Source organism: Pteropus medius, unplaced genomic scaffold, assembly GCF_902729225.1.
Source record: "Pteropus medius unplaced genomic scaffold, Ma_sr-lr_union100, whole genome shotgun sequence".
Classification (NCBI taxonomy): Eukaryota; Metazoa; Chordata; class Mammalia; order Chiroptera; family Pteropodidae; genus Pteropus; species Pteropus medius.
The window spans coordinates 5,768,223-5,793,795 of record NW_024349803.1 but is presented as its reverse complement, the minus strand read 5'-3'; the positions used below and the strand labels follow the sequence as shown (position 1 = coordinate 5,793,795).

At 40.9% G+C, this 25,573-nt stretch overlaps 1 protein-coding gene across 2 annotated transcripts in view; it reads left to right on the top strand.

Annotated features, from left to right (window-relative positions):
- The window catches only part of CPNE4 (copine 4), a 412,001-nt gene that overhangs the window by 4,931 nt on the left and 381,497 nt on the right, over positions 1 to 25,573 (top strand). The window lies entirely within an intron of this gene.

Genomic DNA, 25,573 nt, shown 5'->3' with positions numbered 1-25,573 from the left:
TAACAGATCAGGGGTCTGAGCTCAGAGTAGGTCAAAGGTACTCACATGTAGGGAGGTAGATAAAAATAGAAATGGCGAATACAGAAAGGACACCTGTGTTAATAGTGTGTACTAATAAAGGCCAGATTCTCCTCATTTATCTCTGAAGGGAAGGTTCTGATGGTTTCATAGGATCACACTCCAACCACATCAAAACTAGGTGATTTCCCCTGATCATTACATGAAAGGAAGTGCAGTTCATAGCAGGAGTGGATGTTGAATCCTGGGCAGTTTTGAATGGTTGGGTGAGAAGAGTTTGCTTATAATGGAACCAAAGGTCTAGTCATGTGTTACCGTGTGCAAACTCTCACAGCCAGACCTACACCTCTCCTTTGAGTGGTCGGCCTCATTTTTATTCTTTCAGACACACTCCAGCACACTTTATTGGGAGCAGACACAGCTGGGGTCCGGTGTGCTTCCCAGCATGGGACAACCACTTTGCTAGAGCTTCTAAATATTTCTTTTAAAATAGTTGCTCTGAGGTTTGTGAGTTATTTTTTAATTGTGTTTAAAAGATTTCTGTTTATCTCTGGGTGTCTGGTAGCAACATGGCCTTTAGCTTGAATCAATGGTTTATCTTAAGGAAACCCTGCTTTTAGAGGTTTCAATTGAAAAATGTCTTGTACTATAGTGTATCTTGATCTGCATGTGAATTTCTGATTTAAAAATACCTCATTTTAGGAAGCAAACATGTTATCTGTTCCCAGAGAAGTTTTATGTAGTATTCCAACAAATAGAAGCCTCGATTCTTCCCATCTTCAGATTAAGTTCACCATCATGACTGAAAACCTTAATCATGGAGAAAAAAATGGGTTAGTGGTGGAATCTTTATTCTTATCTGCATTCGAATTTTTTGGAACACAACCGGATGCGTTTAAATGGTTTGCACCATTCCTTTCTCTGTCTTCATTTTGTAAGTTCCCTGAAATAGAACACTCTGGACCATATGGCCACCTTTATTTACACAAAGAATTTTTCCATTTGGAGGTAAACATATTGGAGATGAGCAGTTCACGTTGTGTGTAATCAATGTCCCATACTTTCACAGGGCTCTGAATCCCGAACAAAGAATGAGAAGAGTACTTTGATGGTATCAACCTGACTGGGAGAAAGTCTCTACACTAGTTGGGAAAGTCATTTATTGAGTCTTTATATTTTTTAATCAGAGATGTAGCCAGAGGGTCTGCATTTCATGCATTTAGGAGAAGAAAAGGGCCAAATTTGTTCTCTATATTTGATTTTTCCATTTTTTTCTTGTTAATATTTTAAAAAACCACAAAAGCCCCTTTGGGTCCATGCAGTAACTCAAAGTCATATTTCCTTGGCAACAGTAGTCAGTATATTAGAATCACAAAATATCAAGACAAAATTTAAAACGCATTTAAAATAAAATGTCACATGGTTCAAGACCATCCTATAGTGCCTTAGAACTGACCTTGCCACATAGAATAATAGAGTTGTATTTAGTTCTACCTTTCTCCTGATTGAATATAGATGGTAATGAACAGATTGCAAGACTTTAATTTGTGGGGGGATGCCCTAAAAATTCTATAATGGTTTTTCTTTTGAGGGAAGCATGTTATGAAAATTAAGGGGGTTGGAGTTATAAATCCATTCTTTGAGTAGAGTGTTTAAGTGGGGGTTGATGGTAAGTCCGAAATCAAGCTCAGTAAATGGATCAGGCAAAACGTGCTGTCTTTTCTATGTTACTTGAAATAGATGATATATAGTAAGGCCTCAGTTAGCATTAAGTCAACCAGTGGCTATCTGCTAAAACTTGTGACTGCATAATAAAAACATAGTAGTGCCTGCATATACTTTCAGTCTTTTCTGTACTAGAAACCTCATTAATGTGGGAGCTTTCTGTTTAGTCCCATGAACTACTATATATATATATATGATGTATAGTATGTTTTCCCTAAGTTGGCAAATCCCAGGAAGTCCTCTATTCGGCTGCTGTGTTCTTGAGAAAGTCTCTTGAGAACCACTGTTAGCTTAGTAAATATTGAAGGCCCGAAGGCAGGTCTGGAAAAGTGGGAAGTGATAAAGATGACTTATTTGGTAAAGTTTATTCTAGTCCTGTGATTTTAGTATACTCGTAGGAGTTGGGGGAGCCCACCTAAGCTGGTCTGGGGTACACTCATCCCTAAACTATGGGCAACAACTTTATCCTTTTGAATCTATGGCCTTCAGAATGGGAAGAGAGCTTGGGGATAATCTGTTGACTCTAGCTGTTTAATTTGACAGATGTGGAATCTGAACCTCAGAGAGGTGACATGCTCAAGATCAGGGTACTCATTCAACAACCCTCTTGATTACTCCTCTATAAAGAGACTCAAATTCCCTGGAGATAATTACTGTGGTGGCGCCAATCTGTGGCGCCATGTGTACTGATAGTCTTTACTAAATTGGGGATGCTGGTGGTGGGGGGGGCTCCCACCTCCTTTGGAGGAGAAGCTTGGAACTTATTACATTGCTGTCTCTAGGAGCCAGTGCAATATTTACCCAATAGATATGATTAAATTTGTACAAAGTCATTGTCTGCAGCCATCCCGGTTAATGTGCATCTTTTGTGAAGAATTGCTCATACACAGTCTTAGCTTTCTATTTTAAATGTCACAACTGAGTCAATAAAGTAAACAAAGAGATTTGATGCGTGTTTACAGTTCCAGGAACCCACAGGGGAATCCTTTATTCTATTTTAAATTAAAGGTCCATGCAAAAAGACTAAACTTTCTAGAATGTTGTTTTTCCATCTCTGGCTCAGAACATAACATTTCCAACTTTGTTTTTCTTATTACTTAGAAAACTAGAGATATTTCTCCTTGGACACATCAGGGAGGAAATACAGTATTTCAGGTTAATTCTAGAAACCTTCGCAGGTGTAAGGTGTATTGACTAAAAGGCTTTCCTTATCCTAAACCTCTGCAGAGATATGCATTCCGCTTTGAGGGAGAGGAGGAACAAAATCAGGCTGTTGGGGGTCTAAGGCTAGGGCAGCCAAGGGGCTCCTGAGGCAAGAGGGAAGGGAAGGAGACGGTTGGCATTATAGTGGACGGTCGCTAGAGGGCGCTAGAACATTGGCGGAGCCCACCTCCAGGGACCATGAGCTGGACTTCTGGGCTCAGAAATGGGGTTTGACAGAACCTCAAAGAGGATCCCAGGTATGAGGTATTGGTTTTTCTGGAGACTTTGACTCTCCATCTCAGATTGCCTCGCTCAGAGATGATACAAAAGGTTTTGCCTTCAGCATCAGGTGGGGCACTTCCGGTGCCTGGTTGACTGGACAGCATGCCTGCTCTCAAGGTTCTGCCTGACAATCTTTCTGGAGTCTGGCTGCCCTTTCTCTCTCCAGAGGCAGAACTCTGGATCCAGAAATGCCTGGTTGAATCTTGGGTGTACGGTTTTCAAGCTGCAGGCCTTTGAGTGCATTACTTCACCTGCATGAATGTTAGCATCTGGAAAAAGGGACTAGTAATGGTTGTAAATGTAGAATGTTTAAAAGTGTCCGGTATTTAGTGGGCAGGAAAATGCTAGTTCCTGTGCCCTTTCTTTTGAAAGTTCTCCCAAAACTTCATTCTGTCCTTCCCATCTGAGCCTCTTTTTCCTGTTTTCACCACTCCCCCCCCGCCCCGCCCTCATTTATGCATCTGTAGAATAATAACTGATCACAGCCATTATACCAAGAGCTATGTTAGGCATTGGGGATGAACGTTAAGTGCATAACTTTTGAAGCTGCAGGCTTGAGGGGCAGACAGGCGTGTGAGAAGAAACATTAAAACCTGTAGTGGTGAGTGTGAGGAGAGAAATGAACAAATGATGTGGGGTAAGAGATACCAGATTTATTTGCTTTGTCTCAAAAAACCTGGAAAATGGTCCCTCAAGTCCTTTACACTAAAGTGTTTTACTCTCTCCCTGTATTTCAAGGAATAGGGTCTCTGGAGGGTAATTCTGGGGGAGAAGAAAGGGAAGGGGACTCTCACTCAGCATGTGCTTTATATACATTTAACAGTGATAATAGAGGTTCTTAAATCCATTCAGCTTGTTCCACTGTCCTGTATGTATTAATTTCATTAATATCAAAAGATAAATGCCTGTGTAATTGACTTGATCCATTTAGACAGGAAAATGATTTTTAAAGGAAACATAATAGAAATATAACAACAACAAAACCTTTACAACTAACCAGTGCATCTGGAACAACCTAAATAAAAATTCTGTTTTTAAAATATTGAAAGTTATATTCAATACAAGTATCAACAAAAAATGAAAAATAATAAGGGCAATAGGATGGTTGAAAGAAATGCCTTATCGTTATCATTAAAGTGACAGAAAAGCTTTTCATTTATTAGTAGGCACTGGGGACATAGGATGCCAGATTTGATGTCTTTGTTATATTTTGTGCACTTATTCCAACAAATAACTTAGAGATGATAATTCCAGTGATAAAATAGAACAGTTGAACAGGAAGTTTGTGCCCAAGATCACATTATTTTGAAACCGGAGATGGCCACCTTGGACCATGCATGTAATTTTATCTGGCCAAGTAGATGGCAAATCTGAGTAGCAGGGTCGGAATTCCTTTGCTGGGTGCCCCTGAAATTCTGTAACTTAATTGGTTGTGAATCATGTTGGAGAAAAGGCCTGATAAGAGAAGGGTAGAAATAGTTGATTTGGGGTGGGGCAGCTAGTAACATTCATCACAGCTCATGGCCTGATTGAATTTTGAAGGAATAGGAAAAGAAATGCTTCTTATGGAGTCAGAGAATGTGAGAGCTGGACAATCCAATACAATTAGGCATACTCCTTCCCATTTTCCAGATGAGGAAAACAGAGGCCAAGCAAGGTGAAATCACCCAGCCAAGCTGGTTGGTGGTGCTAGAGGCTTCATGAGAGCAGGACTCTCTCTGTTTTATCCACTGTTGAACCCCAAACAGGGCCAGGTGTGTAGTAGTTGTTCAAAAAATTTTGGTTGAATGCATGAACAAGGCTATTTTTTCTTCCTCACTCTTATTCAGGAATGTTCCAAGAAATCCTTAAGTTGCAATGCAATTTGATAAAGACAAACACTTGTCGAGTTGTGTTATGATAAGGGCTTAAGCTTCGAAAGTAAACGAACTTAGTTTTAATCCTGGCTCTGCCACTCAAGAGCTGTTTGGCTTTGGGAAAATTACTAAACCTCTCTGAGCCTTATTGCCTCATTTGTAAAAATGGTGGTAAAACTATATAAGGTAGCAGAGGACCTGCATCGTAGGTGTGCACTGAGTGTTGGTTTTTCTTACTCTCCTACTCCTGCTCTTTGTTCTTCCCAGAGAAGATTTTAAGGGAGATATAGTACTTTTGAAAAAGTGATTTAAATTTATTTCTGGCAATCTATATTTATCTTACAGAAGAAATAAAATTATTGTACTGTATAAACAAAAACACATATATAATCACTACAAATACATATTCTGTGAGTTAGATATTATTAATTCAATTTTATAAATAATTGTGTCAGTGCCAAAGCACTAACAACTGGGGAGGAAGAGAACATCTAATCTAGGGGGTCCCCACCCCAATTCTAAGACTAGGGTATTTCTCTCAAATCCGTGTTTTTATGTGATCTTTGTTTCTTATCCATCCTTCTATGTCTGCTTCTCTCAAGAAGGCTCAGATCCTCTTTTCTTCAAATGCTCTCCAGGCCTGACTGTGCTCTAGCCCCTGCCGTAACATCACTACTCATGGGTGTTACCGTAAGCTTTTCCGGGTAGCAGCTGTACAGCTCACTTCATGCTATAGCTCCAGAGAACCTAGAACCTTCTGGTACGTAGAGCGCTCCCTCTATTACCCTATATGCGTGCCCATTGACTTAGCACGTATCCTGGATCCAGGCCAAGTTTGTAGGTGGCTACAGTGTACATTTAACTTACTCAAAATCAAATCTACACGATCTATTATTTATTAAAAATACTCATATTTTTATTGTTTGCTGTTATATAATCTAAGTTAATATGTCTGAAGTTCTACAGATATATTACTGTACAACAGTGTATATGTAATACAATATATACTGTACTTGAAAAATCTATTGGATTGTTTTCAAAGATTATTATGGGAGTTTTGGTTTAAACATTAACTTGAATCATGGCCCCTAAAATGTGCTCCATTATATTTGCAAGGCTATTATTCTCTGTATTGTATTTAGATAGGTGGAATTATTAGTGAAGGGCATACATTTGGAGTCAGGCATTCCTGGGTTTGAATCCCAGCTCTGCTTAATCTCTGGAAGCTCAGTTTTTACAGACCTACGCCCTAGGTTAGTTGTGAGTCTCCAAAGATAACAGTGGACATCTATAGCATCCCAAGTACCTGTTGTATTGTGGGTACATAGAAATTACTCAAATTGTAACTGTTTTTGGCTGGTGGCATTCCTCTAAGGTTAGTGCTTACGCATAATGTCCCTAATGGTAGTAGTTTGCTGTGTTGCAAGGGAGCTGTGAAAAGTAGGAGTATGTTTATGAAGGTATGATAGAAATCGGCAGTTAGATGTATGCTTTCCGTAGCTACTGACACAACCATTTACTTTCCTTCCTTCTCTTCCCCACCTCTGTTCCCACCCACAGATTTTACGCCCAGCCCCGAAGATGACTCAAGGGTTACGCTAGGGTTTTCTCTAAGATATAACTTCCCCTGTTCCTGCTGGTTCCAGCTTTATTTCAAATGCAAAGTATGTTTAGCACTGGCCCCCAGATACACAGCCAGAATACAAAATCAATCACTCCATCCTGTAAGGCCCAGCAACAGACGTTTATTGTAGTTGACTTTCTATATCTCCTACGTGTGTCCAGAAAAGATCCTAGGCAGCCAGCAATAGAGCATAGTGGGTACTCTTTGTTATTAAAGTCCAAAATGCTGCTAGCATAAAATACTCTTTTTTTCAGGGAGACCCCATGTGTATTTTAAAGCGATAGTTCTCACCCTTGAGCATGAATTAGAATCTTCTGAAGAGCTTGTTACAACACAAGCTAATGGTCCCCACCTCCAGAGTTTCTGATCCAGTGGGTCTGGCGGTGGAGCCAAATTTGTATTTGTGTCAGTTTCCCAGGTGATGCTGATGCTGGTAGGCTGAGGACCACATTGAGAATCAATGCCTTAAATATTCACTTTATATAGATAAACCACATATTTTCTCACTTGTCTGCTACCACTAAGAACAGCATTAGTGGCGAAGAAAGAGATCTTACACTTACTGATCTCCTATGACATGTGCCAGGTACTTTTCCAGGCACTTTATGCATATTATCCTATTTAATCCTCACAACTCCCCTGCCAATCGATTCATAAGTATTTGTTGAGGCCCCATCATGTATCGTGCAGTGGGCTGTGCTAAGCTCTGTGGATATGGAATAAATAGAATGAGCACCACAAACATAATCCTGACCTTCTGGATATTGTATTTCAGCAGGAAACCTGCTTGAGCAGGCACTTATAAGCGTGGTTAATTTGATTCATAGAAAATGGAAGACCAGAGAGACTATGTAACTTGGCTAAGTTTGCACAGCTAGTGGGAGACAGAGGAGACAAAATAAATTTAAGAAGCATTTTTCTTCCACTAAACCAAAAGTACTCAGATTTTTTGGTCTTAGGGCTCCTTTACCCTTTAAAAATAATTAGACTCCCAAAGAGCTTTTGTTTGGGTTAAATCAATCAACATTTATTGTACTAGAAATTAAAACAAAATGGCTCATTCATCCTTTGAGAATCGTGGCACTAAACCTTCCTGCAAGTAGTATCATCTTTCTTAGATTCTGAACCCTGATTTGTTTTGATGACTTTCGTGTCCATAAAGGATAAGAAACTTCTTATCTCCTCCCAGACTTTTCTTTTCTTTTCTTTTTTTCAAATATAAGACTTCTTAAGCCTTAGCTTATATTTCTCAGGATGGTGACTTCCTAAAGAAAAGGCTGACCTGCTTCGGAATAATCTTTTTATATATTTATATACTTATGTACATGCATATGTGTTTATGATAAGGAAAAGCAACAGTTAAACTTGTCAATCACAAAACAAAGAAGATGAGAGCATTTAAAAAGAAACCGTTTATAAAAGTTTGTGACGTGTATTACGTGCTGTCTCGAGTGAACACCCTAGCTTCCTCGTTACAGGAAGAGGAGTAGATAAATGGTTGGACGTAAGTGCACGCAGCTTTTATGTAATGTTGGCAGCTGAATCGTGTTTAATTGTGGGCTAACGACCAAAATACTGCCCTTTCCCATTTTTATTATCTAATCGGAATGAGAAGTCCTGGTAGGTATTTTCCTTTGGTGTGTAATGGTCCGTGGTTGTTCAGACACCGACTCTGAATGCTTTAGAGTTAAGTATCATTAAGTTTTACTGAGTAAAATCAACCAAATCAGAGCTGACTTAACTCAGTGTGGTTCTCACATTTCCTTTTATTTTTGTAGAAACCGGTGAGCCCTGGGGGATGCTGCAGCAAGATTAGTGCGGTTACTTAGAGGTAGCAGATCCTTAGTTGAGAAGGTGGAAAGAGGGAATGTGCCAGTCATCTGACTATTTAGTCTTTTTGACACCAACCGTCTGGATCTTTAAAACTTTAAAAATGTTTATCCAGATGTTTGGTGTCACATGGAACATCCCATACCCCAAACCAACCAAAGAAATGTAATGCTAGATGATCATTTGTCATTTTCTTTAAAAGCTGAATTTTGACATGAAGCATCTCTGTTGGTTGACCCGAGGCAGCGTGGATTCCTTCACACGGCATCTCTGGGTACAGGGCACAGTTTTGCTACATGATTACAACTTTCTGGAGGAAATACTTTTCTGGAAAGAAGCACTTGTAGGAGGTCTAAGACATAAATGATGTTGAATCTCCTTTTCACTGTCACATCAAATAGGAGTCTGCGATATGTCTTCTGGAAACCAGGTTTCTTGTCCTATTTTTTAAGTCGTGAGCTTCCTGCCCATAATTCTCAAATTCTGACTCGATGCACTCATGTGAACAACACACGCTCTCTGAGTGATAAACCCTGTTGGTTTTGCAGATTGCTAAGGCTGCTTTTGAGAACCCCTTTTTCTAAATCAAGTGCAAACAGGGAAGGGAGTTGAGCCTCCTGTTCCTTACCCACTCACCCTGCCCATGGCAAAGTGGGCTCAGGGAAGACCAGATCTGCCTACAAGCCCTTTATGTCTGCCCTGTGTCTGGCTTGCCAGCCAAGCAAAGCAGCCCAGCTTAGAGTTGCCTCCAGTGAGAATGGATGAGAGTCATTTTCTTTGAGGAGGGAATGATGGAAATCTACCTAGTATCTTGGGAGCTTCATCTTCCTTAAGCTGGGGAGAAGAGACAATATTCAATTAGGGAGGCTCGGTGCTTGGTTACTTAGATGGTGCTTGGATGGGCAGGAGCAGTTCTATTTCTGATTCCTATTCCTTCCCTCCTTCCCTGTGTTGCATGGATAATTATCATAGCTGCTGATAAGGTTCACTCTCTAAGCTCCTAGTTCTGTGATTTTTCCTTGTAATATGTATATTTAACTTCTATGAATCTAAGGGAGATTTTAGGTGAAATAAGACCTGATTAAGGCAAACTTGAGATCTGTAGCCCCAAAAGCTCATTGTCAAATGAGATCCACTAGAGCGGAGATCAGCAAAATATAGCCCATGGGCCAAATCCAGCATACGCGTAGACTTTTTATGTAAGTAAAGTTTTATTGGAACACAGTGTCACCTGTTAATTGCCTATAGCTGCTTTTGCACCACAGTGGCAGAGCTAAGTAGTTGTGACAGAGACCGCATAGCCCACAATGCCTGTTATCTTTGCTCTTTGTAGAAGAAGTTTGCCAACTCCTGCACTTGGGGCATATCTCTATTTGACCATCTCGAGATAGGAAACATACATAGACTTCAGAAAATCCAAGTCAGTTTTATTCTGAAATATGAACTCTAGACCAAATAGAATTTTGTTGCTATGTGTTGTGAAGGTCTTGTACCTGGTGGCTGAATGATTGTGCATTTCAAGATGAATGACTTATGGGTTTCATTTCTCCGTTTACAAAATCAAAGTATATGGTTTAATCTCTAAGGATCCTGCTTGCACAGTTGTTCCACATAATATTAGAGAGAGGAGGTAAAACACTCTGTATGCCTTGCACCCCAGCCTACCAAAGTGACAGCCACGGCCTTTTGATTTTTCCTTGTAAATATGTATATTTAATATGTATATCACCATCAGTTGTATTCATTTAGCATCAGTTGGGATTATTAGGGAGGGTGAAACATGACTGTCCGCTGGCACAGTGATATCAAGTACATTACATGAAGAAAACAAGGAGATTTAAGAGCTAAGAGCATCAAAACTTTGCCGAATGCTTGTCTTGAGTTGCTGAATGCTTGTCTTGAGTTGCTCTATGGAGATGAACTTGGAGAAAAAGTTTATTGTTTGTGTTCAGCAGCTCTTGGTATCATGTTGGGCATGTGCCAGACGTGCCTAAGGTCCTCTCACTCACATACCAAAATCATGGGTGAAAATCACACTTCTACTAGTTTCCAAAATTGTTCAGGGAGGAGGACAGCTATAGATTGATTATTCGATGGGGGATAGAAAGTGGGAGAGGTGATAGCAAGCTCCTTACTGTCCCCACCCCCAAGGAGATGTGTCATCCTGGGAGAAAGGCTCATGCTCTGTGGTGTGATTTGGGTAGCTGACTCCTGATTCAAAGCATATGCTATACCCCTGTTTGGGAACTGGAGTTCCCACTGTCCCCTTTCCTGAGGACACAGCCAGAGTTACCATCTGCTCAGCTCCACAGATTTGACCATGGGGTTATCATTTATTAATTCATTCATTTGGGAAGGTGACACACTGCCTCTGCTGAGATGTGAGCAGAGCCTCAGCCTCCACTTCCTCATCCCAGGCTGCACCCGGGTTTTCCTTTCAGGGGCTCCAGCCTCCGGAGCGCTGGGGTTCCGATGGAGCAGCCCTGCCTGCCTCCCATCGTGGTAAGTGATTTCCTGTGGCAGGTCAGACAGCTGAGAACAAGCAGGATTGTGAGCAGCCCCCAGCTGAGAAGGGAGAAAGCCCCACATACGCTTTTTGGCTTCCACTTGCAGGACCCAGACCGCTTTCTCCAATTTGAGAAGAGTAGAAGGGACAGGATGGGACCTACCCTGGCCCCATGCAGTTTGTGCCACATTCTGACTCTTGTCCCTTTAAGCTCCATGGATAGGAGGCATATTGTGTGGACAGACTGTGTGATCCTCCTGGCTGAGGAGCAGAATTTGTTCCTTTCTAGGCTTTTAGTTTCTGAGAGCCCTTAATTTTTAGAACGTCTGAAGTCCATTAGTCTTAGGACTAGAAGCAGAGAGATTGCTTTTTGATCTGTAGTTCAAAATGTTGCAGTTCGGTAAAGTGCCATCATTGTGTTAATTGAGAGCATTAAGGCAAATTTTCCTGAGTTTCATATTGGTTGCCTCTATTGTTCTGTTTTATAAAGTAAGTGGACAAATCATATGTCCATCATTGTAAACCTTCTGTATTCCTTTATAGGTGTATCTTCATATGTCCCAATTAATGTGTATTTACCTTCATTTGCTAAATTTATTTTTTAGCTGTGTCGTGTCGTGTTATAGACTGGTGCAATACTGTGCCTATGATTTTTTAATCACATTTATTGACATCCTTCATCTCGAACAACAGTTATCTGAGTATTTCGGCTACTCACTACCTAGGGTTTGGACGATTTCGTGTGCAGTCAAGGCAAAGTCTTAGGGTCGGAGTTCCTTTTCGTAAGAGATGGCACCATTTCCACAGGCTGGAAATGAAGATGCTACTATTTGGCTTCGCAGAACTGGACATTATTTAAAACTCGAATGCACTTTCTTGCCTGCCTGATTTATAAAGGTTGATCCCGGCACCAAGAACCTCCGAGCTTTTCCTGTTTTCTTGCTTCACAACTCTTTAGAACGTGCAAAAGGAAAGGTAATAAAGGACAATCTTTTTGAGATAAAACACGATTTGTAAAGGTGACAGCCATGCCATGTGTGAGCAGTGATTAACAGCTGCAGAGTCTGCTAACAGCTTTTTAAAAATAAAGTGATAAGGCAGATTTTTTCCATTATTTCGGGTTTCAGTGCTTGCTCAAGTGCATCGCCCTGATTTTCCGAGGCTTCATTTATTCTGTAGCAGTCGAATCACTCTTCATGTCCCGGCAGTGCTGTAATAGGGCTTCCTTAAATATTTCACATATATCCCTGGTTATTCTTCCATCAGTGTTTTCGGTTTCAAGACAGTGATGTGGTAACACCGTAACCTCCTCTAAAACTCCTCATTTTATTTCTTTAGGATGAGTTTGGATGATGGAAGGGAATGCATTTCCAAGGCTTGTTCATTTGGAATTGGTTTACTTTAATTTAGAGCTGTGATGGCAATGGGCAGGTGCTTAATGAAGTGTCACGAGTTTAAATGGCCTTCGCCTACTGTTGCCAGCAGATATGAGCTGGTGGGGACAGACAGACAGACAGACAGACAGACAGGCACAAAGACCAGTTTACCTCTAAGATGAGGAGTGGAAGGGGAGGAAAGCTCCTATTTTAAAATTTAACCATTGCCTTAGAGAAAGAGGTTAATTCTAGGAAACACATTTTTTTGAAATTCAGTCATCTTTGACAAACTAACCAAGCACTCTTTTCCTGATTGGTAAACCCTGAACAACTTGCCTTGTATTGGGAAGTAGTTTTAATCACTGTTCTCTTGGAGAATCTAGTGAAAGGTATGGACTCTCATCTGAAAAGTGAACACACCTACACACAAAAGTCTGCATCCAATCTCAAGGGTTTATGGACCTCCCTGAGGCATAAGCCTCTTTTTCCCATCAAAAGCCCCTTCAGTTTATCTCCAATGGATGTATTCTCCATGGCAAGTTTCTTTTTTATGAAATATGTGCATTAACATTCATAATGTCGTGTCATTTCTGTAAGAGGGAAAAGGGAACAGTAGAGCTGGAGACATCTTGGGAAACCTGGAACTGCCTAGGATCTTTTTATGGGGGTTACCACAAAGAGCTATGCATTTGTCAAGATTTAGGCTGCAATCTTCTTGTGTTGTCTGGGGGCACACTCTGAATTGAGTGTCTGGGTCCTTGGGGGTGGATGGAGGAGGTAAATGGAGGAGGGGTGATGGCAGTGCCTCAGGGGGTTGACTGTGAGGGAGGCATGGCTGTGTGCCAATGAGTATTCTTAAAGGCACTCCCCTGCCCCCACCCCATGGAGCCTCAGAGCCCCGATTCCCTGATGGGCTGCCCAAGAAGGCGGTGGACTGAGCATGTCATGTGATACCTTGGCACAAATAAGAGGAGAAGGCCTCCCACTGCAACTCCTGGTGGAGGGCCAGTGGTACCTCAGGCTCATGCCCAGACGTCCTCCAGAGCTCTCATCCGTGGGCCATGAAGTGCAGTCTTCCTGGGGCTGACTTCCCAGGATTGGTGGCTTTGTACTGGCCGGAGATGGTGGGTGCCGACCAGTGAAGCAAACCGGCATTGGAAGTGGTTCAGACACAGCTTTCTGCTGGTACATCCACAAGCCTGGAACTGGGTGCTGGGTGGCGTAAGGCACCAAGAGATATTTTGGAAATAGAAAGGGAACAAGTATAAAAATGGAAGATCCAGAAGTACAAGGGTAAGACTCATTCTGCATCCTGTCTCTTCCCTTTTTTTTCCCCATCTTTTCTTCTCCTTCCTCCCACCCTTCTATCTTTTCTTCCATTTTTTCTTTCCATCCTTTCTTCCATTCTTCTGTCCTCCCGTTCTTTTCTCCCTTCATCCCTCCCTTTTTTATTTCTGATAATCTTTCCTTCCTTTCCTTCTGTGCATTCTTCCTTCTCTTGTATCCTTCCTTTAATTCAGCAGACATTTTAAGGTGTCTCCCGGGTGCTGTTTGTTCCTAGCTTGCATGAAATGTTCTTTCCTTCTTCATCACGGCAGATCTACCTTCATGTTACTGTGGCACGTTTTTGTTCTATTTCCTCCCCTCTTTCTTCCTTCCCTGTTTGTCTTTCTTAATCGACTAGCATATATTGAACACCTACCTATGCAGTTTACTGCCTTAGAGAAAAGTAAGGCTAAAATAATGATGGACTTCACTTTCAGGAAGGTTCACATCAAATTTAGGACTTGAGGTATAAGTACGTGAAAAGCCAAATAATAGTGTAATAGTTACATGATGTCACAAAACAAGGACGTGAGATGTTGCAAAACAACGTGAGCATTATTGTTAGGTGAGCGAAATGAAACACCTTTCAAGTTCAGAGGATGGAGCGGTTTTTTTGTGGGGTGGATGGGTTTGGGAAAGTCTTATAGAGAAGGAACGTAAACTGGGGTTTCAGATAGGAATTTACTATTTGTAGAGGAGAAAAATTTCAGTACGGGAAGGGGGACTGATGTAAGGAAAAGCTCAGTGGTATAGGTCTTTGTCGTTGTGCTTGTTGCCTTCACTTTCCAGGAGAAAGTTCCCTGGGAATCTGTTTTCCTTTTTCAGGTCTCACTTGATTTCTCCTGTCCTGGGCTCTGCCATCTCCTCTCTCGTTTCCGTATTCCCCCAACCCTAAATGCTCTTTCTCTTCAGCTGGTGATGGGCTCTGGGGAATCAGCCAGTTTATCTCAGACTCTATCTTGATCAGCAGTCACTTTATGCTACATGTAAAAGCTAGTGAGAATGGAAGTCTGAATTGAAGACAGGATGTTGGAAACGTAATTCCCAGCTTGGTTGTTGAAATTCCAGCCTTTAATTTTTGTCATCTCTTGGGTTGAGCCAAAGCACTGCTTTTCAGGTTAGTGGTCTGACATGCTGGAGATCTCACAGAACTTGGAAATCAAGGATTTGGGGTGGAATTCCTAGTGTGGCTGGTTCAATATGATTAAGTCCAAATCAGGATGTAATGCCTGGCATGTCGTTGGATTTTTGTTTTTATTGCAGCAGCTCAGAGCTGAAGGGATCTTAGAAGTTGTTTTGCCTTTTACGGTGTCCGGTCCCTTCTATAGGTCAGGAAATTCTCCTGTTTTTCATGCTCATTATATATACATTTAATTTGTGTTCTTGGATTTTTTTCATAGTAGATGTGCATTATGAGCTAAAACCAATTTATTTTATTTAGTTCCAACATCTCCAGTCCATGGAAGAACATTTTATTTTCAGGTGCCTGATGAGCCTAGCCCCATGTCTGGGTTTTTCATGGCGATGACTTGAATGAAATATGACTAATACACTGTGATGACAGCCTAGCCACGGAAGTTGAAGGTTCTAAGTTTATTCCCTCCGAGGCTGGTATTTCTCTGCGATTTTTCCATCAGATTCCTTTAAAGGCTTAGCCTCATCGGCAGCATTGCCTGGGAGATACAGGGTGGCTGGGGTCCCCTCTGCTTGTGGCCTTTTGATTTTTGCCCTTAAGTAAAGAAAATAATCTCTTTACCAAATATTTGCTGGCTGCTCAGAATAGAGATTTTCTCATTGGTACATTATAATGGATTACTGAAAAATTCACATTCAGGCATCATATATATCTCGTGTGTGTGTGTGAGTGTGTGTGTGTGTGTGTGTGTGTGTGTCTGTGTTCGTGTCTGTGTCTGTGTCTGGGGAGTTAGAGCGAAGGATTCTTTTTCTTTCCAAGGACAGGGTGGTGATTCTTAGGGTCTATGTGATCTTTCCTTCCCTTCCTTCATCAGGTGAAATCTGGTTAAAGGAGTTACCTCATAGCAGAAAAAGAGGAGGAAGATGACTCTGGTGGTAAATGGAAGCCTCACTGTGACTATCCTAGAATGATGTTATAAAAAAGGCAATTTTGAAATTTTTTATTCAACTCCTCATGTTATAAATAAGGGAAAACTAGGTCCAGAGATGTTTGGTTATTTGAGTCAAAGTGATATAACAGATTAAAGATAGAGCAGGATCTGAGTAAAGGTTCTCCGACTCTTGAAAATAATGTGGTGTATGGAATCTTTGCGCTCTGCTATCAAAATGAGTTAGATAAAGAAAGCAATGATAAATATTTGATCAGAGTAAATCAAACAGTTTTGTTCTGCATTTTATTTTGAGTGATTTAACAGAACTTTGAAGGAAAATTTTGAAAATGGAAGATCAAATATTTTTCAAGAAGACAGAGATCTTTTACAAAGATATACAGGGTCTGCTTGAAAAATAGAGTCTGTTTGAAAAACATTCACAGTCAAGAGTATTCAGGCTTACTGCTCACTACATTCTCATAACATAATGACGTCGGACGTGTAGAACACTAAGCTAATTAAAAGCTATCCAATGGCTCAAAAACTATTAAATAACTGTTTTGTGAAAGACAGAAGCCAAGAACACAATACAGTAAAAGACAAAAGAAGTGTGATCCTCTCTGTGTACCATTGGATTCAATCCCATGTAATTAATTAGACTACGTTTCCTGCTCCCGACTGCCGATGTTAGACGAGAAAAAGAAAGGTGAAAATAGCTTCTGAATCAAAAACAGTTTAAGAAAAAAGAAAATAAAAAATCTGCATATTAAGGAAGGAAAAACCAAGTGGTTTATTGAACAAAACCATTGTTTCTAGCCCCTGATTCTCATGCCTCTTCCTCTTCCTCAGCTACCCTCACCTCAATTACTGGGAAATTCAGAGCGCCTGACCCCAGAAACAGGATCTAGAAGAGATGGGGACAGCGGGTGGGGGTTTGTCCTGGGGCCATTTTCTCTACTCTTTCCTCTTAGGGAAGGCACTAAGACTACCCAGAGGGAGCACCGTTCTCCGCTGTAGACGTATTTCCATGGCCTTCCAGCCTGAGGCTATTGAAGAAGGGGCTTTTTTTTTTTTTAATTTTAATTTTTTCATTCCAGTTGATATTCAATATTAACATTAGTTTCAGGTGTATGGCATAGTATTTAGACATTTATACAATTTACAAAGTGATCCCCCCAATAAGTCTAGTACCTGGCACTGTACCTAGTTATTATGACATTACTGATGATATTCACAGAGCTGCAGATATGTCTTCCTGTAGCTCCTCTAATAGCAGCCACCACTTTTAGAGCCCGGCTCCCATTTGAGAGCCCTCAAGGTGGCGCTGAGTGCCCCACCTGGGGAGAGAGTGATGCAGAATGAGTTTACAGGCAATTATGCACAATTTGGTTTATCTTCAGCTCGAACCTCATCCTTTGTTTCCCGTCATTCTGAGTCACTACTGTCATTGACCCCAGACATTTATTGGTCACCTGTATCGGTTGCATTATTAGAAGCAGTAGGACATAGTCGTTAAGAGCGCTTACTCTGGAGCTGGGATACCTGGGTTCAAATCTGCACTTCACCACTTGTAGCACCACTACGTGATTTGGGGCAAGTTACTCAATCTCTTGTGCCCAACTTTCATCATTTGTCAATGTGGAATAATAATAATAATGGGTCCCAACTTATAAGTTGTTGTGAGGTTATTAAATGAGAAGGGTTTTAATGCCCTTTGAATAGTGCCTGGCATAGACTAATTGTTCTTCAAATGTTAGCAGTTATTATTATTTTAACTCATAAGGACACCCGGTAAGAGTATAGTAATAATAAGAAGTGCAAAATCTAGTCCTTGCCCTGGAGAAACTGAACATTTTTCAATCATGGAGAGGAAGTTGGTCTTGTGCTCTGCTATCTAGCAAAGCACGAGTTGTTATGTCTGAGGATGTATCACCACCCCTGCCGCATCACTGTCTGGCATGGAGGCTCCATGTTTCCAGAGAAAAGGTAAAGATATTTTAATATCTTCTGGATCTTGGACTTCTGAGAATTCCTACCTAGGTTTCATTTGCTATTTATTTATTTTTTGAGATTTTTATTTAAATATAGCTAACATACAATATTATATTAGTTTCAGGTGTACTCTATAGTTACTCAACATTTATTAAAGAAGCGACCGCCATAAATCCAGCAACTGTCTGACACTATACAATGCTACCACAGGATTATCGATGATATTCCCTATGCTGTACATTACGTCCCCATGACTTATTTGTTTTATACCTGGGAATTTGAACTTCTCATTCCCCTTCATCTTGGGTTTCACTATCATCAAAAAAAAAAAAAAAGCTCCTGATGATATAGACATAAGTCCATATATTTGCCTGAAGAAATGCAAAACACATGAATTCTTAAATGTGCTGTTGTTATTGAGGTCTTCTTTTTAGTGGTTGTGTCCTTTTGATATCTTTGGGAAACATAAACAAGAGTGCACTCTGGTTTGCAGAATCTTATACAATTTATTAATCTCATGCCCAGACAGATGCCATGGGAACTAGCATTTGGGGGCATGTCTTAGAATGAAACATTCATGCTTCAGGTAAGTCTCCTCTCTTACTGCATGATACCAGTCTTCTCTGTTTAATCCTCTTCCCAACTAGATGACAGTCAAGGGTAGGATCAGAAGAAGGACTTCCCACTATTGCCATCTTGGCACCTCGTTTCTGTTTGTCCAGAAGCTATCATCTCTTGGTAGCTTTCACAGCCCATGCCAGTGAGCTGGGCCTCAGGTTCTGCCCATGTGATACCCAGCACCACCTAGAGCAGGGGTCAGCAAAGTGGCCAGTGAACCCACTCTAGCCTACCACTGATTTTTATAAATAAAGCTTTATTGGAACACAGCCACATCCTTGAATTTACATATTGTCTAAAGTTTCTTTTGTGCTACAATGGCAGAGCTGAGTGGTTGTGACAGAGACCGTATGGCCTACAAAACCTAGGATAGTTCCTATCTGGCCCTTAATAGAAAAAGTCTTCTGACCCTTGACCTAAAGATTATGCATAAGGAAGAGGGGGAAGTCCTCCCAAGGCGATAGAGGGAAGCAGAGATCACCAACTGGCTCTACAGGTAGGGACATTTAGGATAAGAAAGGATAAGGTAAGTGTAAGAAAGTTGCCTATAGAATAGGGGGCAGAGTAGTAACAGACTGTTTTGATGTAGACTGCCATTGCTTAAGCTATAGTATCTAATAACCCTTCTAATTTCAGTTGAAGTTGCCCCTAATAATGTGCCATGTTTTTCTCATCACAAAAGTCATATGAAACACTCCAATAATGGGAAATTTAATGAGTTTCTTTGAAATGGTCCCCTATTCTCCCATGGCTGTGCCATGCTGGCTGTTATAATTTCAAAACCAAACCATTCTTTGTGATACAACCTTACATTTTTAAGTGTTGGTTCTGAATTGAGTGATTAGATTTCTCTTCCTCAGCTACCAGAGCTACTTCACTCTTTTGAATGTATTGTGTTTTTCTGGGCCACCAGCTATGTGTGAAATATACCCCAAGGGATCCACACCATGCAGATTGTCTGCCTCTCCCCTTTCTGTCATAAAGGAGGCACAAAGAAGACAAAATGTGAAATCCAGGCTTTTTGACCAATGAATCTTGCTTTGGAAGGACAGCAGGAAATTCAGGAGATGCTCATTTTCCATGTATAACTGACTCCATCTCTACTAAGAGTCTGTCAGTCTGATCTTGGTTCTCTGACAATTTATTTTTGTGATTTTGAGTAAATCCTTTCCCAGAGTTTCTGCATAGGATTGGTTGGTGCACAATGAAGCCTGTTTGTGGCCTGAGATCTGGACCACTTTCACTCGTCGGGCTGTTTATTCACTCTGGCTCAAGACTACTTCCATCCAGATGGGTGCTGTTTCTAATTTGCACAAAGGCGCCCTATGGGCTAGTGGCAGTCCCAGCTCTTTCTCTCTCTCTGGGCTTCAGTTCCATGAGCTAGGGGAAACTGAGCTTGTTGGTTTCCAAAGCATCTTCTTGCTCTTTGATTGAAGGCCTTTTGAGGCAGTTTGTGTGGCAGCCAAGCCTGGTGCTCCCCTGCCTGGAGTGCCTTTGAAGCCAGCAGGGAAAGCTGTGTGCCAGGAAATCCATGGGTCTTGGGGAGAGGAGAGCTCCTGGGTTGCTCTGAGGACAGGATTCTGAAGACTGGAGGTAACAGTTGAGACATATAAGTACTATGAGAAATCGGAGAGAGTGTCAGACCAAAGGCAGATGTGGCTATGTCTGGCTTGATTTTGTTCAGCATCGGAACACTAGAGAGAGGCCAGCGCTCCTCTGGCTCCAGGCACAGTTGGGTATGGGTACGCAGTGGTGAGGCTGACCCCTAGAGGGAAGAGGCAACAGATCTGAGCATCCTTGACATCGTTCATACTCCAACCCCAGTTTCCTCAGATTACCAAAATACTTGGTGTATTTCTCTTAAAACCTTGTTTTGTTCTGTTTTGCCCCTGCTTTATTGAGCACTCAGTTATTTGTAGCTGTGTGTAGACATGGTGCTAAATGCTTCTTTATCATGATATCATCTAATTTAAACCTCACAAGGTTAGGTGTGAATGGTTCTGTCTGCATTGGCAGAAGAAGATATCGAGGCTCACTGAAGTTAGATAACCTGCCCAAGGCCACAGAGCTAGAAAGTTCTACACCTAAAATTCAAATTCAGACTTTACACCCAAATGATACTGCTCTTAAGAGCTATGCCCAGATGCCTCCCCAGGCTGCCTGGAATGTGACTAATTTAACTGCTAAAACAATGAGGTTGCAGGGGAAGGGGGAACTTTCTTACCTGTTTAGAGTTAACAACCTGGGTGTTCTCAACCTTGGCAGTTTTGACATTTGGGGCCAGAGAATTCTTTGTTGTGGGGGACTGTCCCGTGTCTCTACTCACCAAGTGCCAATAACACTCGTATCTCCACCCAGTTGCGACAACTCAAACTATTTCCAGACTTTGCTAAATATTCCCTGGGAGACAAAATTGACGCTGATTGAGTAAGAATTATGGACGTAAACTAATGTTAATTTGCTGTTAAAGGAAAAAACTTTCTGCATATGTAATTTTTAAATTATTTTCTTTTTCTTTTTCTTTTTCTTTTTTGCACCAAATTACATTATTAATGACTTGGGCCCTTATCTCTGCCTGGCTGACATTCTGAATGGTGTTCACCTTGCTGACATCTTCTCAAACTTCCCTGGAGTCTCCTGGGGACGTATTAAGAGCCAACCAGCTATGAAAACAATGTGCTTTTCCTTGTGCTAAGTGCCTCTGCTCAGGCAGTAAAATGCTTCCATGACATGAACATATGGCATCAACATGGCCTCTGAAAACCACGCTGGGCTTCTAACAAGCCTAGAAGGAAGGGGACAGGCTGTGCTGAGCTCTGGAAGCTTATGGAACAGGACCTGCCCACCCATGAGAGCAGCTGGGCCAGGGTTCCTCAGGGATCTTGACGGCACACAGGCCAAGGCTTTGCAGGGAAGAGGGCTGGGGCCTTTAAGCCATTGCATTTTGTCCTTTAATAAAACACCCTGCAGACCTTCACATCTGCTGCAGAGAAAGACCTAGAGCAGCAGTGTGGCCCAGCGCTAGCCCTTACCTCTGGCTCTAGGCAAGTGTCTCATTAGCTGTGCCTTCTATTAGGTAAAAGGATGTGGGCAGCTCAGCAGTGACTCACTGCATTCTGTGTGCACAGTGTCCTGATGGTGGAGCTCATCATTTTGAGAGTGCTAGGCCAATAAACCACCTTGGGTATTGGTCACAGAAGAGGTGTCTGAGTTGCTCAGCAGCTCAGTTTAATAATCCTGGGATGCAAAAAGTTAAAAAGGCCACCGGTGTCATTTACCAGAAAAGTGACTGCCTGTGAAGTTTTGTAATCATGCCTGGAGCGAGACATTTCCCTCCTGGGCGATGTCATCACAGAGATTGATCATGGAGTTTTTAAACAGGTTTTTAAAAAATCGTAAGTTTTTGGCTCTAAATTAAATCACCAGGAAAAATCTTTAGAAGTTCAATTTAGTGACCTGCTCTTCGGGAAAGGATTTATAAACATATCCTGAACCACAGACAATGTGAGGTGTACATGTGCCTATGCACACATGTACCCATACATTCTTTTGTCCATATGAAAAGATCGTGGGGCTTGAAGCCAGATGAACCTGTTTCAAATTTCAGTGTAGTCACTTTTTACATGTAAGGCATAGATGAATTACTTACAGTCTCTGAGCTCATTTCTTTGTCCTTAAAAAAGGAATAATAGTAGCCATATCATTGTGAAAGTTAGAGATAATATATCTGAAGTTGCAAAGCATAGAAGACACTCGATGAATGACATTGTTGTTATTATTACCACGATACCCTTTTATGAACTATTAAGAAAAACAGATACCAAGTCTGAGACAGAGCCAATTTTCTTAGATTACTCTTCAGTAATTCAGCTGTTATACCTGATATTCCATTTCACTCTTAGGACTATGTATAGATGTTTTTCAAAATACTCTTTCAATCCTCATTCAATACAGAATGATAAGTCATCTTTCTGGAATCTGAATTATTTTTATATAACACCTCCAAGGGCTCCAGCTCATTCTACAAGCATTAATAAAACACCTACTGTGTGCCAGACACTGATCTAAGGGCTAGGGATTCAACAATGAAAACAGAGACAGAAACCTCTGTTCACTGCTAGTTTACATGCCAAGGCTGCTTTAGCTGTGTCTCCAGGAAAGATGTATGTCATTCAATGTTGTAGACATTCGTTGTGAACAGACTTTGTCCCACGCTCTGTGCTGGTGTTTAGGGAAGCAGGATGTAGTGATGAACAGAAACAGTGGCATGTGGCAATATCGTTGGTGTGTTGGGTAACTGACACATGAGTAATTAACTGTGAGACAGAAAATACAAAATTATGATAGGTATCATGGCAATCCAAGAATTGATTCGGAATAAATTTATGGATGAATAATGCATTAAGGCTTATTAAGAGAAGTTGACAGCATAGTGCCTGGAACATTTTGTGAATGTTTGAATGAATGAGCTGTTGAATAAAGGAAAGGCTGCCATGTATGGTTGTGCAGGTTTCACACTACGCAACTTTAAGAGATGCCATTTAAATTGTGGAGGTAGTGTTCCACTTGTATGGTCATGTGCAGTAACTCTGCCAAGCACTTCACACACACAGTTTCATATAATCCTTACAGCACTCCACTGTTTAAGTTGTATTTTCCCCATTTTGCAGGCATGGGATTTGAGACTCAGTGAGATTGTTACCTGCCCAGGTTAACAAAGCGAGTCAATGGCAGAGACTCACAGTTGGAATGCAGACCCCTCTGACTGCAGAGTGTCTGCTTGGAGGAGAAAACAGTCCCTTGAAAATTAAACTTGATGGTTTGAGTCTTTTCTTTTCTTTGAACCAAATGCTTAGGTCTCTGAGATTGAAAAGGAAGAGCGAAGATATTGAAATGATAATTTTTCATTTATGAGGGTACTAGGTTTTAAGTCACAAGCTCTGTAAGCTCCTTGCCCTGTTTTTTTCTCACCTGACCACATCGTACTCTTAGCTTTTCTTCCTCCTTTTAAGAGAATCCTGGATCAGAGACCCCAGAAAAACCTACCTGGTAGAGAAGCTGGGCACACCATATGTATTATTAACAAAAAATAAAAGGTAACAGCTCTTGACTAGCTGAAGGGAGATGTTATTATAAGAGCTGTTATTTTAGCATACAAACAGCTTCTTGGTGTGGGTATTACATCCAGCTCTGATATGCTGTTTCTTTTATAAGTCATTTTTAATATCTCTCCATCCTTGAGTCAGTGGTACACTGGATGGTACTGTTGTCTGCTCCAGACTCGTTGATTGTAATATAACGTGTCCTTCCCTATACTGCCCCGCTGATGTCCTGGCACTTCCTGCCCCTCTGTGATCATAGAAATCCATAGGAGGTGGGGATGACTGACTGATTGCTCGTTGCTTGTAAAGGCAATTTATTTCTCAATCAACTTTTTAATACAACAGAGCTCAGCCCAGAGGACTACCGAAGGTGAAAGAAAAATTTATGCCAGGTTAAAGAAATTGTGGATAACAATAAATACAATTTTAAAGTTTCAGGAAATGGAGGATTGTGAGTTATATGACTTTAGAAGTGAAATGCAGTATAACTATTTTGGAAACATCTTGCTTCTTATGCTGTATACTTTTGTCTGAATTTCAGAGCCTGTAGGATATTTAGAGATAATCTACTCACAATTATAAAAAGGCTTTACATCTTTTGTGCTGTTTGTCTTTCTTAAAGAAAGAAGGAGAAGAGCGAGGAAAAGATTTATATTTCTGAGTTATACTCTTCATTTCCTTAAGTCCTTCCAAGGATCCTGAAAGGAAGATATTAGTCTCTCAATTTTATTGATGATGAAATTGAGGTCTTCAGAAGTCACATGATGCAGGGTGTGTGTTCAAGTTTTTCATCTTTGTACTGTCTGCTGCATAGCCCATGATCTTTCTATAATATTGTATATTTTGATACTCAAGGAGGGCCCACTTTCCTTAACTAGAAGAAGGAACAATTCTGTGTTAATAGTAATATCTCCTATAGATAAATAAAAAAAAAACAATGATAATAGATACAGATATTTCATGAGTGATTACTCTGTGTTAGGCATTGTGCTAGATGTTATATGCTCAGAACACTTCAGCAAGGAAGGTATTGTTTTTATCCTCTTTTGACAGATGGTGAATCTGAGGCTCAGATTGCTAAATGACCTCCCCAAAGTCACACAGTTGTTAGAAGTGCCTGTTTTTGTACTCTTGTGGTTTTCTCTCTGTTAGACTTTATACTTCTGGAAGGCAGAGACTGACCCTAATTAATTTCTTCATTTCTAGAAGCCCCTGCAAAGTGGTTTTCCCATAGTAGGTACCTATTAAACATTTGAATGGGTGCATGTCAACTAACCCTTGAGTCTCCCCAACTTGATCTGTGCTTTTGGTTCCTTTGCTTATTCTGACCAGTTCCAATTTATCAGGTGGACAGATGGGGAAGAAGAGTATGTTAGCAGATCGTTATCTTCCTTCTGTAAAGCATAGCAGGGTACAGCTATCATATGATAGGAATGGAACGGTAATCCAATTTTTTTGGTGGCTATATCAGGATAAGATAGGTTATGTCAATGTGACAAATAACTTCAGTGACTTAGTATTAACGAGCAGCTCTCTAGAGCAGTTGTTCCCCATTATCAGTGGTCCAAGATACCGCCTTGATCTTTGACTCTGCCATTTCAACACAAGGCCTCCTTTGTAGTCACCACAGCAGGGCAAGTGGGTGCTGGGACTGTCTTGCATTGGTCTTTGAAGAGACACACATCGCTTCTAGTCACATCTTATTAGCTGAAATTAGTCATTTGCCTCTAGACTGCAAAGAATATGGAGAAAAGAATTCTTCATTGTACCCTAAAGGGGAGTAAAATTAGAAATAAGTGGGCTACAGAAGACTCTATTTCAGTGATATTGATTCTTTATTTTATTTCTTCTACTGAGACATAGAAAGGGTTAAAGGTGACAGTTATAATACCATGGTATTTAAAGTTTCTTATATGTTGGCTATACCAAGCTGCATATTTTAAGGATAATTCTTTTAATCCATCAGAATGTTTTAGTTCAGGAAATTATTCTATTTTCTTGATACTGTATCAAAGGATGGCTTAACTGGAGTTCTTTTTTTTTTTTTTT